We start from the raw sequence: 13,242 nt of genomic DNA, 5'->3' as shown, positions 1-13,242 counted from the left end.
GCCATGTTTCTTGCAGCATGAATACGTCGCTATCCAAGATGTGCAACACGCCCTGGGGATGAACGGGAAGGAATGAGAGCACCTAGTGTTCCAGCACATCCAGGATAGCGTGTGTCCCCCCAATGCTTGCCATCTCAGCCCATGCGTGTTTAGTGTTTCTGAAACCCAGTTTATAGTGTGCTTCTGTCTCCTCGAAGGGGTCTTATTTCCATCAATCATAGCATGCAGGCTGGCTCTATCTGTGATTAACCTACTAGTGCGCATATTGGAACCGTCTGATGTTGTGCTGGGCACAGGGTCATTATCCATGGAGAAAGCAATTACGTGTTTCCTATAGACTGTGAGCACATAGCCCAGTCTATAGACCTCTGAAGTACATGCACCTAGAAGGGCAACTACCGCAGGGGAGAGTAATTCAATAAGTGCCCCATTTGTTGAGCTATCTACTGTGGGTAATTCAATATGGATCGTATCTTCAGTGCTTAAATCACTGAGACAAGCTATTTTGGACCACAGCTCAAGAAGAAATGTACAATTCATAAATGGGCTCTCCCTGTTTGGATTGAGTTCCTCGATTTTAACCCATGTCCCCAGAGGAAGTCGCTCTGCATGCTCATGATGGGATGAGGTGTTAGATGTATGGAGATTAGTAGCATTAGGTGCAATAGTGTTTGCAAATTGCCATTATCTATTGCTGTGTCACGATGTGGACTTTGTACCCAAAAGAAGCAGTATGGTCCCTTTGCATATTATCTGGTATGCTCTGGCGTTCATAATAGGGACCTGCTGCCATCAGGCCCACATTTGCAGCGCTGAGAGAGGGAAGGGGTTCCCCTCGGGGGGGCGACACAGGCATGTGCCAAGGATGGCACGTTGTTCCATTGTGATCATAAGTATTTGTGTTGAAGTGGGGTGGAAAGATATGTGTCTGGGTATCAGCCCTGAAGTGTGATGGTGTCCACACATATTTCTTATGAAATGATGAGGAAAATATGTATCCTGGTATCAACCCAATAATGTGGTGAGGTCCCGGTGTGCCATGCCTACGGAAAGGTGATGTAGCCACAGTTAAGGACGGGAGATCTGTGGATCAGTATATACTACATTACCAGTGTTATCATCCATGCATGGTTTGGGCTGTCTCCAAGGAATGGCAATACGGTCACTTCAGGCCCCTATGTGCCCACAGGGTGAGTTGCCTTACTCATAGCAGGCTGTGTCCCAGGGTACACCCAGATGTCTAGAGGTCCCTGAAGTTGGACAGTCCGGGTGGTGCCATCCCCCTGTTTTCTGGATAACCTCCCAGGAGCTAAGGATATGGGACTGGGGCAAAGGTGTAATTTCTTAATCATCCCCACCCGTGGTTATATATCAATAGCAGAGGGGAGGGCCAGTGATTTAGAAGGATTTTTCCTTGGTATTTTAGCTTGCTCATGTTTTACTGGTATAAGGGGCGAAAAGATACCTCAAACAAGGTTTCCCACATAGTTATACCAGACAGGACCTCCACCAGTGCCGAAGGAGAGTCAGGGGGAAGGCGGAAAAAGACACTGGACAGGACTGCAGCGATTTTGGGAAGAACTGATATACTGTAACAGGGAGCTGTCTTAAATTAGGGAGAGGCGGAATAGATGGAACAACCTCAATGGGATCGGGAGACACCAGAGATGTATTCCTATCTGGTACAGTATTGTTCATCAAAATTACATCTACAATTTTATCCACAACGTGCTTAAACTCTCGCTGTTCATCTGCCATGTTGGCACATAGCGATATCAAAGATTCACTCTTAGATAGTATAGTTTTCAGTATAGCATTAGGAGCAATAGTTACAATACTGTCCTAGTGAGAGAAAGCCAGTGGCATAGTATTCCCAGCTTCACAAGAGTAGTCAATGTCAGACAAGTCAAAAGAGGGAGATGAGGATTGGCATCTTTGGAGATCGAGAGTCGCTGATAATTGTGTGCCAATCATATTGTCCAGTCCCAATGCTGTAAAGATGTGCTTTTGTGTGCCTCCCAGTGAGTGTCTTTGTAGGCCAATACACATTTTTAGTAGGGAGTGGTAATTATCAATCAGGGCTGGTCAACAAATGAGTTCTTATTAGATGTCAGTGAAACATTAGCTGGAATTTTGCCCTTGAGATTGTGTCCATCACTTGCGCCAAATCCATCACTATTGCAGCAAAGAATCCAGGAATCTTTGATTGCCTGCCTGTTTCCAGGTCCTATTTTTCTTTCTTGGAAAGGGGTGAGGGGGCAGTGGACTTCTTTGTGAGTGTAGGGGTACAAGTTCTTTTGCTCGTCTGGAGTGCTGCACTGTGCATTATGTATTTGCGCTGCTGTGTAGGTTTCATTCTCTTAAGAGTACTTCTAAAATACTACAGAGGCAGTTAGCAGGCAATTTATCACACCGTTCTCAGCAGTGCATAGTGGAGTGAAGATGTGCAAGCCAACAGGGAACTTGTGCCTTAAGTAGACCCAATGCCGAGGTAGGAAAAGAGGATCTTTTGTCAGGCAAAATTAGGATGAGGCTAAGTGAGGGGCTATGTGCCAAAAATGATATGATATGGCATTTATAATGGGCCTATACACAGGTGTTTTTCGAGTCGCGACGCGGCAAGGGAGGGGGGAACAAAGGAAAGACAGGCAATGATCCTACTAGGCCAGGTGTCATGCAGATCGTGCAAGTTCATGGGAAGGGGGAGGGGGAAAGTGCAGTACATGGGATAAGGAATAATATTCTGAAGGCACAGATGACACACACTCCTCTTAACACAGTGTACCAGAGGATTCCAGTAAGCTCTGTCTCAACAATGAGATATAACGAGCTGAGGAACTATGTGCCAAGAAATGATACACATTCCCGGCAGCTCCAAAAAGTCAATAGCAGAGAGGGCAGTGACTACCATGGGAACAATACATAGTGACAAAGTGGTTGCATTGCACAGGAAGGGGGTACTCACCCACGGTGCTTCAGTTAGGTGGCTAACAGCAACACAGAATGCTGAAAACGGCACACCAAACACCCAACACACACTGCTACCACACACCGCGCTGCGCTCCACACAGGTGCAGTATATATATGCAAAAGTCCTTCCTCCTGTCAGATACCGAGGCTTCCTCCCCCAACTGCTCACCTGTTTCTTCCGGAATGGGTTCTGTAAGAATAGCCTCTGATCTCTTCTGATCCCTCCTCCTTGTGGGAGTCTTATCCTTTGGTGCTCGGGCCTTTTTATCGTACAGATAGGGTCTGTCCCCTCCGGAGGCCACCTTGGCAGAGATATTCCCTGACCGCGGGGATCCCCAGGGGGCCAGTCCTAGATTCAGGGAAAAAGCACTAAGGCAGAAAAAACCCTGTTCCCAATTGGGTTCTGTTGGGCGGCAAATAGATCTCCTCTCTTCCAGTTATGAAAGTTCCATTTGCAGCAGGCAAGGAAGTCCGTTAGACTTGAGAACAAACTCCACCGCTGATGAATATGATACAAACTGCTCAGTGTATCCAGGAGATGTGGAATATTTAGAACAGGAGATATCTAAGAAAGATACTAGAGCCAGACAGTTCAGAATGAACAGAATAACAGAGAGAAAGTACTAGAAAAGAATGGTAAGTAGGTAAAGAATAAAAGAACCCAATCAGAACAGACCGCGAAGGCGGACAGTTAGGAAGAAAGGAAGAAGTACCGTGAAAGAAACCCACTCACCAGTTAAGAAAAGGCTCCTTAAGGTCGTAGCGCGAGCCAAGGCTCCGCTCGCTAAAACAGAGTGACGGCGCCGGTTGCAATTATACCCCCGGTACCTAAAAGTAAAAGGAATGAAAAGACCAGTCGTGCTCAAAAGAAATACCACAGAAATAAGTATTAAAAAGGCAAAGAAAAAAGTAAGCACGGCACGGCACAGAGCAAGCCGAGTTCCGCGTGCAGTGCAGTAGAATTCAGGCAAAGGAGAAAGCGAGAAAGAAAAAAAAAAAAAAACAGGAGTGCAAGGCAAACACAAGAAGGGCTGAAGAGCACAGTAAGGAATCAACATAGGCGAAAGTAGGCAGCCGGAACGGATGAATTTCACGAGAGACTCTCCACACAAACCGAGCGTTGGTAAACAGATACAACGCGTCGGCTTGTGGGAGGAGCCTGCCTATAAAGGGCCGGCGGCCATCTTGGGTGAGGACTGGAGCGTGATCAAAGCTTCCAGCGCTTCCACAGCCTCCAATTCCTGACAGTATACCCCCTCTTTCTCGGGGCACCCCCGGGTTTGCCCGGATGGAGTAGATGGAACTTCTGCACCAAACGCGGGGCGTGTATATGACCCACAGGTTCCCACGTCCTCTCTGCTACTGGATAGTTCTTCCAATGAACCAGATAGTACAACCGCCCGTGGCGGTAACTAGAATCCACCAGATGAGACACCTCGTATTCTTCAGGTGCTGGTTTCACTCGGGCTCGTGTACGGTTCACAGGTCTCTTGAAAGGATCCTCCTTATGTTCTTTGAGAAGGGAGACATGAAAGACAGGATGTACCCTTCTGAGGTATTCTGGCATCCTGAGTTTATAAGCAACTGGATTGATTTGTTGTATGATGGAAAATGGCCCAAGGAAACGAGAGGAGAACTTCCCCTTATGAACCCACTTGGGTAGGAATCTGGTGGATAACCAGACTAATTGTCCCACCTTTCAGCTGGGATGGGCTCTCCGACCCTTGTCGGCCCATCTCTTTTGTGAAAGCTGGCTTGCTTGGTGTGCCTCCTTAGCGAGTTTGTGAGCTTCTTGCAAGTCCTGTAGAATCGTATCCAGAGTCGGAATTTTGGTTGAAGGCGGACTGAGCCCGGGCAGGTGTTGAGGTTGGTAGCCATAGGTACAATAGAAAGGACTCATCTGGATCGAGGTGTGAAGAGAGTTGTTGTAGGCGAATTCCGCTTGTGGGAGGAAGCGATACCACTCTTCCTGCTGTGTACTGCAAAAACACCTGAGATATTGCTCCAGATTGGCATTGAGTCTCTCCGTTTGGCCGTTGCTTTGAGGATGATATCCTGAGGAAAGAGCCTTATGAATTCCGAGAACCTGGCAGAGGGAAGACCAAAACTTCGAGGTAAATTGTGGTCCTCTGTCCAAAACTATGGTCTTAGGTAGGCCATGTAGACGGACTATGTCTTGGAGAAAAGTTGCAGCCATTTCTGAGGCCGAAGGCACTTGCTTGAAGGCGGAGAAATGTGCCAGTTTGCTAAAGGAATCGACCGTCACCATGATCGTGGTCATTCCGTATGACGGAGGCAGATCCACAATAAAGTCAGTGGATAAGTGTTCCCATGGGCGATCTGGTAAGGAGTGTTGGTGTAATAACCCCAGAGGTTTTCCTGTTTGGTGTTTGTTGGAAGCACATATTGAACAAGTAGAGACATACTGACCTACGTCCCTTCGTAGGGTAGGCCACCAAAATCCTCTCCGGACCAAATCAAAGGTCTTCCTAATACCAGAATGTCCTGTCAGGGGGGTGTCATTTTTTTTTTTGTAAAGTATTTTATTGGTTTTTTCAAGAAAGTGAGAAACGTTACAAACTTACAAGTGTGATAATAAAGAAACGATACAACAAAAAAAAGTAACGTGAGAACAACCAAAACAACAGCAGTCTACATGTAGCGTTAATTATGAGATGTTTGGTGGCAAGTAAAAATTATAGTTCCGATGTTACAGGAAGCGAGGGGAACAGATTCGGGTAATTCCATCTCTGTATCAGTATGAAAAATCGGGTGTTGTAGGACGCTACAGTCCCTCAGGGAGGCTTATAGTCTGCCTTGAAGCGCATGTCACACAGGAGGGCTTTCCAGGAGTCCAGGGTTCCACTTGTGGCTTCTCCGCTGGTTGTGATCCCGTCTTGCCAGGCCCTGGTTTCAGCAGTCGTCCATCTCGCCAGTTCGCTCAGCCACCGAGCATGGCTGGGGCCCGCTGGAGTCTTCCAGGCCATCGCTATTGTTCTCTTGACTAAAATGCATGAGATGTCCATTAGTTTCACCAAATGTTTAAATTTGCCCGGTCTAGGATATATACCTAGTAGGCACTCTCCGGGCGTCCAGTCGTATCTTACCATGCCAGCTTCTGCGCAGGATTGTTTGGCTTTGAACCAGAGTGATTTCACTTTGATGCAGGACCAGAACATGTGGATCATGTCTGCCTTGTCATTTCCGCACCATGGGCACGTCGGGGGTATTTTCGGGTTGAATGAGGCAATCCTGTGGGGAGTCATATATGTCCGGTAAAGGACATTCAGCTGTATTTGTCCGAATCTGGAATTCCGGGACACTTTCTTGGGGTAGATCAGTGCTCTCTCCCATTCCTTGTCAGTAAGTGGTGATTCAAGATCTGCCTCCCATTTCGCCTTCAGTGCCTGCCCTTTGGGGTTAGGCTTGTCTATGAGTCTGTTGTAAAGTCTGGAAACTGGTCTCCATCCATCTGAGAGGTCGTGAATTTCCTGTAGCAGTGGGTCTGGGGTGGGCTCTTCCGGCCAGCTGTTCCACTGCTTCTTAGCGATCTGTTTGATCCTGTGGTACCAGAGGAACTGGCCCTTGGATAGTCCTTCAATGTTCTGTAACGACTCGAAGTCCCTGAATTCCCCATCAGTGAACATGTCTCCCCATGTATATATGCCTGCTTCCTCCCATCTCCTGGGAGTGGGAAGTTCCGCCTCCGACTTGCACACATCCACCATTATGGGGTTATCCGGTGAGTATGGATGTTTCACTTGCCTTATGTGACAGGCCCTGGCCCATATCTGCCTGCCCAGCTTGACAATCAGCGGAGTTTCGGGAGGTAGCCGAGGGGGAAACCATAGAGTTTCTTTGGGGATTAAGTTTGTGGAAGATTGCCTGAGTAGTTCCAGTTCGGCCGATGTGTCATCAGACAGCCACTTCGTAATGTGACTGAGCTGGGCCGCCAAGTAGTAAAGGTGAAGGTCTGGAAGTTTTATTCCGCCTTCCTTATGTGGGAGAGACAGCGTGGCCAGTGTGAGCTTGTGTCTGCGCGGACCCCACAAGAAGTCCTTGATGATGGCCTCTAGTGTCTTGAAGAAAGGCGGGCGAACGTAGTGGCAAATATTGGCAAAGAAGTACAGGAATCGAGGAAGGATTATCATTTTGGCAATCGCCGCTCTACCCACCATTGACAGTGGTAGTTTGGACGAAAATTTGATTGAACGCCGAAGGCCGGTGACTGCTGCTATAGTGTTATGTTCGTGTGTGAGTAGTGGGGTGTGACCCACATTGATTCCCAGGTACCGGAACTTGTCAGGTTGCCACTGTATTCCGATAGGCGGGAGGTCGTCTACTGCAATGCCCCTCAGGCTAGCTAGGGGGAATGCAGTTGATTTGTGTCTGCTGAATCGTATCCCTGAGTACTTTGCATAATTGTCGAGAACTTCTAGCGTTGTGGGTGCGTTGAGCTCAGGGTTCCTCAAGTAGAGAAGTACATCATCCGCGTATAATGAAATTATGTTGTAAACGTTGCCCACCTTAATGCCCGCATCAAAGAACTGTTGGCGAAAGTATATGGCTATTGGTTCTAGGCCCAATATATACAGCATGGGCGAGAGTGGGCACCCCTGTCTCGTGCCCCTTTGTATTGCCCAGGATCCCGAGACAATTCTGCCCGTTTTAACCCTTGCCGTTGGCGAATTATAAAGTACCTGGATCCATCTGATGAAGCCCGCACCAAAGCCGAAGCCCCTCAAAACCTCCACAAGCCACTCCCAATAGATAGAGTCGAAGGCCTTGATGGCATCAAGTGACAGTATCGCCAGGTCCTCCTCTCGGTCGTGGGTTTCGGCCATGATGTGTTGTAGTCTCCTGAGGTTGGCCGTGGTGTTGCGTCCTGGGACGAATCCATTTTGATCTTCGTGAATTATGGATCCTACCACTCTGGCGAGTCTGTTGGCTAATATAGAAGTGAGGATCTTGCTGTCGTAATTCAGCATGGCCAAAGGTCGATAAGAATCACAATCGGTGGGTGACTTGTGCGGCTTGAGCATTGGAATAATTATGGTCTCTTTCATGGTGTTGGGCAGGATGCCATTTGTGTAGGCTTCTTGATAAACTTCATGCAGGATGGGGGTGAGAATGGGTTCGTAGGTCTTGTAGAATTCGGGCGGGAGACCATCACTGCCGGGGGCTTTGCCATTAGCGAGCGATCTGATGGCCGCTGTCACATCTTCGGAAGTGATTTCCGAGTCCAGTTCCTCCCTCTGCTCGCTGGAGATTTGAGGGAGGCCTATCTCCTCCAATGTTTCGATTAATTCTGCGGCGGGCACCTGGGACTCGTGGGCATACAATTTGGAGTAGAACTTAGCAAAAGTCTCGTTGATCTCCATCTGCGTCTTGTGTGTTACTCCTTTTTCGTCCTTTATCTCCGTTGGCAGGTGTTTAGGGTGTTCCCGCTTGCAGAGCCAGGCAAGCAATCTGCCGGGTTTGTCAGACTCGCTGTGGGATCTGGCGGTATGTGTTGCGAAGTCAAATTTCTCCAGTCTGACCCATGATTCCTGACATTTTATACGAGCTGTTTTAAGGATCTTTTCGGACTCTGGGGAAATGTCAGGGGCGGACTCTAGTCTTGCGATCTCTAATTCCTGGGCCTCAAGAGAGGACTGTAGTTGTCTGCGGGTTCCGCCCGCTCTTGAAATGATTTCTCCCCTGGTAACCACCTTCATGGCCTCCCACAGTGTGGACCAGGTAGCCACCGATCCCTTATTGATTTCGACATATTCCTCTAGCTTCTCAGCAAGGTCCTCTCTGAACTCCGGATCATCCAACGCTGCTGTAGGCATCCTCCACATGGGAATTGGAGGTTTGGGTCCACGCAGCTGCCAATGCATGGCGAGCGGGGAGTGGTCGGAGATCGATCTCCCCAAATATTCAGTGGATGTGGCCAGTGGAGATTGTTCCTTATCAACAAACAAGTAGTCGATCCTTGTGTGGACGCCATGTGGAGCTGAGTAGTGTGAGTAAATTCTGGCCTCTGGATGTTGCACTCTCCAGATGTCTACCAGGTTGAGCTGGTCGAGTGTTTCCGTCAAGGAGGTGGATGCGGGATTGCTTGGCTGAGGAGGAGGGCGCGATCTGTCCTTGCTTAAGTCCATGACGCAGTTGAAGTCTCCCCCCCACACGAAGGTCCTGCCTCGGTGTTGTGCCAGTCTAGCACTCAACGTGCTTAAGTATGACGGGATTCCATGCTGCGGAAAGTATGTGTTAATGAAGCACACTGGGGTTTGTTCTATGGTGCCCCACATTGATGTATATCTCCCTTCCTTGTCAGAATCCCAGCCTTCTAGCTGGAAAGGCACATTCGGGTTCACCCATATCAGTACGCCTCTCGCATATTTGGAGTAAGGAGACCCCCTCGTGGTCCCATCCCATCGATCCGTTAACTTAGACATGGAGTCCGCTGTAAGGTGGGTCTCTTGTAATAGCGCAATCGAGACCTTCTTCCTCCTGAGGTAGGACTGTACGCGGTTCCTTCTGAGGTATGAAGCCATTCCCCTCACATTCCATGTCATCAAACAAGTTGCGACGCCATCGGATCGGTGTTCTGAATTCGTCTTGGAGTTCTGGCCCGCTGGCCCGGTGGCACAACGAACCACAGGTGGCGTACTGCGGACGGGGGGCCCCTGGTTCATGAAGTCTTGTGTCGTAACTTGCCACCATCTTGTACTTTACCAACATTGATGATTCGTAGACTGCAAAACCAACTAAACTAATAACATAACACAAACTGGTGCGCCCAGCGACTACAACACTGTCGCGGTGCTCAGGCGCTCTCGAGCCGTCTGAACCCATCCGGGAATCGGGCGTGAGCTGGGTCGGGCGGTGAACTGGCCCAATTGGATTTTCTGCTGGGGGTAGGGTTGGTGCGAGGCGGCAGGGCCGTGCGAGGGCCGCTTCCGTAAGTTAAACTGTTGTTTGGATTACCTGCTGGGGTCCGGTTACTGGTGGTGCGAGGAGACTCGAGACTTAATCAGCATTCCGAGGAGGATCCTTGCCATCGGCTAGGTTATCTTCTAGCCACATATTGGCCGCCTCCGGGTTTTCGAGAAATATCGCTCGCCCATTATAAGCAACTCTCAGGCGCGCGGGGTACAGCAGCCTGTATTTAATGTCCAGTTGGCGAAGCTTCGCCTTGATCGGGACGAATGAGTTCCTTTCCCTCTGCACTTTCTGGGTGTAGTCGGGGTAAATAGTAATTTTTGAGTCCCCCCTTTCAATGGGACCTGCTTCCCTGGAGTGCCGTAGGATGGTTTCTCTATCTTGAAAATTCAATATTTTGGCTATTATTGGCCGTGGATGCGAGCCGGGGGGAGGACGTCTCTGGAGGGATCTATGTGCCCTTTCGACCGCAAAGCCTTGGGTTAGTTTTCCGGCCCCGATCTCTTGTAGCAGAAGGGTTTCGACATAGGATGTGGTGTTTAGGCCCTCTGTTCCCTCCGGGATACCCAGGATCCTGATGTTCCCCCGTCTGGCCCGTCCTTCAGCTTCCTCCGCCCTTTCCTCCAGGAAGGCGACCCTCCTCTTTAGATCGGAGACTTCGGACTTCAGGGTTGTGGTGGCCCCGGACAGCTCCGTCGTGGAATTCTCGACGGTCGTTACCCTCTCCGTCAAGTTGCGGGCATCTTGGCGGATGAGTTGTATGTCTATTTTGAACTCATCAATCTTGGAGTCAATGTGGGTTCTCAGTGAGGCAATGGCATCCAATATCTGAGAGCGATTGTCGTTGACCTCCCCTTCGTTCGGATGAGTGTTTTCGGAGAGGCTAGGTCTGGACTGGGTGGAGGACTTCGCCTTGGTCGAGACAAAGGAGTCCATGGTGGCGGCCCTGCTCTTGTTCTTGGTGGCCATCTTGAAGCCGCTGGACGTAGATCGCCGAACATGCAGGGGCAAGTGCGTGCCCCGGGGCAGCCGAGTCGGGGAGCCAAGTGCAGGCGGCCCACCAAAGGGTATTATGTAGGCTCACGCACCTTGAGTTTCAGGGCCCCCGAGTGCTTCGGCTGGAATCAGGTCGTTCGGGTGATGGCCGTGGGGCGGGGTGCTGCTTCTCAGAGGTGGCGAGTTTCTCTTTATGTGATGCCATCCACGTGGTTCTAGTTGTAGTCCGCTTTGCATAAATTGGGCCAGCCCAGGGGTAACGGAGTCAGGGGCCTGGGGGCCAGTGTCGATTCCGAACCAGCGTCAGACAGGGGTCGCCCCCCCCGGCCTTGTTGCCGATCCCCAAAGCGCTCCGTCAGGGGACGCTGGTTCAGGGGCTGCGTGAAGCTGTGCCAGGCGCCATCTTGGATCAATGCGCGGCGGAGGGGAGGGTGGGATCTGGAGCCCGCTCTTCCTCACGGGGGCTCCGAAAATTCCAACACTCGAGTAATTCCAAATGGGGAGCACTTCCCCCACCGAAGCGTGCTTTTCCGCTGGCTGCAACCACTCTTGTACCGGAGAAAAAGGATCGGGAAGCGGCGTCTCGGCCGGAGCCCGGCAGATCAGCTTCTGCCCTCCATCGGCTCCAAGCCACGCCCCGCCCAGGGGGGTGTCATGACACCAAGAAAGTATCTGTTCTTGCAGCTTCTTTATGGGGATATAGAGGGCTCCTTCATGATAAAACAACCCGTCCTTTTCCTGTTTAGTAGATAGCGGAAATTCAGAACACATCTGATATTGAGGGATTAAATCCTGAAGAAACGAAACCGTAGAAGCCAACACAGTGAGATGTGGCAACACCAGTTCATGTCCTATATAGGATCCGGATGGATCTCCTAGGCTTCTAGATAAGGCGTCTGCCTTCTTGTTTTCTGTGCCAGGTATGTAAGTTATCATGAAGTCGTATTGTAGGAAAAAATACGCCCATCTGGCGTGTCTGGCGTTGGAACATTCCAATTGTTGTAAGACCCGTAGGTTGCGGTGGTCAGTTCTAATAGTGAAATGATGTGTGGCTCCCTGCAAGAGGTGTCTCCACTCTTGGCAGGCCAACTTTATGGCCAAAAGTTCCTTTTCGATAACAGAGTAGTTTCGCTCACTACTAGTTAAAGTCTTGGAGTAGTATGCGATCGGATGTTCATAGCCATCTTCTGTCTCTTGAAGTAATACTGCCCCTACTGCCCCCGTAGAAGCATCTGTTTCCAGAATAAAGGGCTTAGCCTGATCTGGTTGGACCAGGATGGGTGCTGTGGAAAAACATTCCTTTAAAAAGTCGAAAGCTTTTCGAGGTTCTCCGTCAAAAGTGAATCTAACACCCTTCTTCAACAAGGAGGTCAGAGGGAGTACCTTTTTGGAAAAATTGGGAATAAACCTCCTATAAAAATTTGCCAATCCTAGAAATCCTTGCAGTTCCTTGATGTTGGTAGGATCCTTCCAGTTTCTTATGGCCTTTACCTTATTTGCATCCATTTCAATACCTTCCTTAGACAATACGAAACCCAAGTAGGACACCCTCGTGGATTCGAATGAACACTTCTCTGGCTTTACTAGCAGATAATGGGACTGCAAACGTTGTAAAACCAGTCGGACCAATGATCTGTGCTCAGACAAGGACTTGGAGTAGATCAGGATGTCGTCCAGGTACACCACTACCGACACAAACAGCATGTCAGCGAAAACCTTGTCCATGTACCTCTGGAAGACGGCTGGCGCGTTTACTAGGCCAAAGGGCATCACACGATATTCATAGAGCCCGAATGGGGTGCGGAAAGCCGTCTTCCACTCGTCTCCTTGTCTGATTCTCAAGAGGTGATAGGCACCTCTCAGGTCAAGCTTTGTGAAGTACTCCGCCCCTTGTACAGCCTCCAAGACGTCCCGGATCAAGGGCATGGGATATCTATCCCGGACAGTGACCTTGTTGAGACCCCTGTAGTCTATACAAGGGCGAAGCTCTGTCGAGTCCTTTTTTGGGATGAAGAATAGGGAGGCACCACATGAAGATTTGGACTCTTGAATGAGTCCGTTCTGCAAATTTGCATCTAGATACTCTCTTAATGCCTTCCTTTCCGGTAGTGACAAAGGGTACATTCTACCGAACGGTACCACTGCTTCCGGTATCAGATCGATACAGCAATCCTCGGTTCTATGGGGTGGTAGTTGTTTTGGAATTATGTCCATGAATACCTCTGAGAAGTCCTGGTAATGTAAGGGAACCGAGGCCACTGTGACTGGCTTCTGGATACTTCTTCTGCGGTCTATGGTGTGGGGAGCGTTACACAAGGTCATACAGTGATAATCACAGAACTTAGA

The sequence above is a fragment of the Ambystoma mexicanum genome, chromosome 10 (assembly GCF_040938575.1).
Source record: "Ambystoma mexicanum isolate Mex_15411 chromosome 10, UKY_AmexF1_1, whole genome shotgun sequence".
Taxonomy (NCBI): domain Eukaryota; kingdom Metazoa; phylum Chordata; class Amphibia; order Caudata; family Ambystomatidae; genus Ambystoma; species Ambystoma mexicanum.
The sequence above is the reverse complement of the archived record's forward strand: the minus strand, read 5'-3'. Positions refer to the sequence as shown.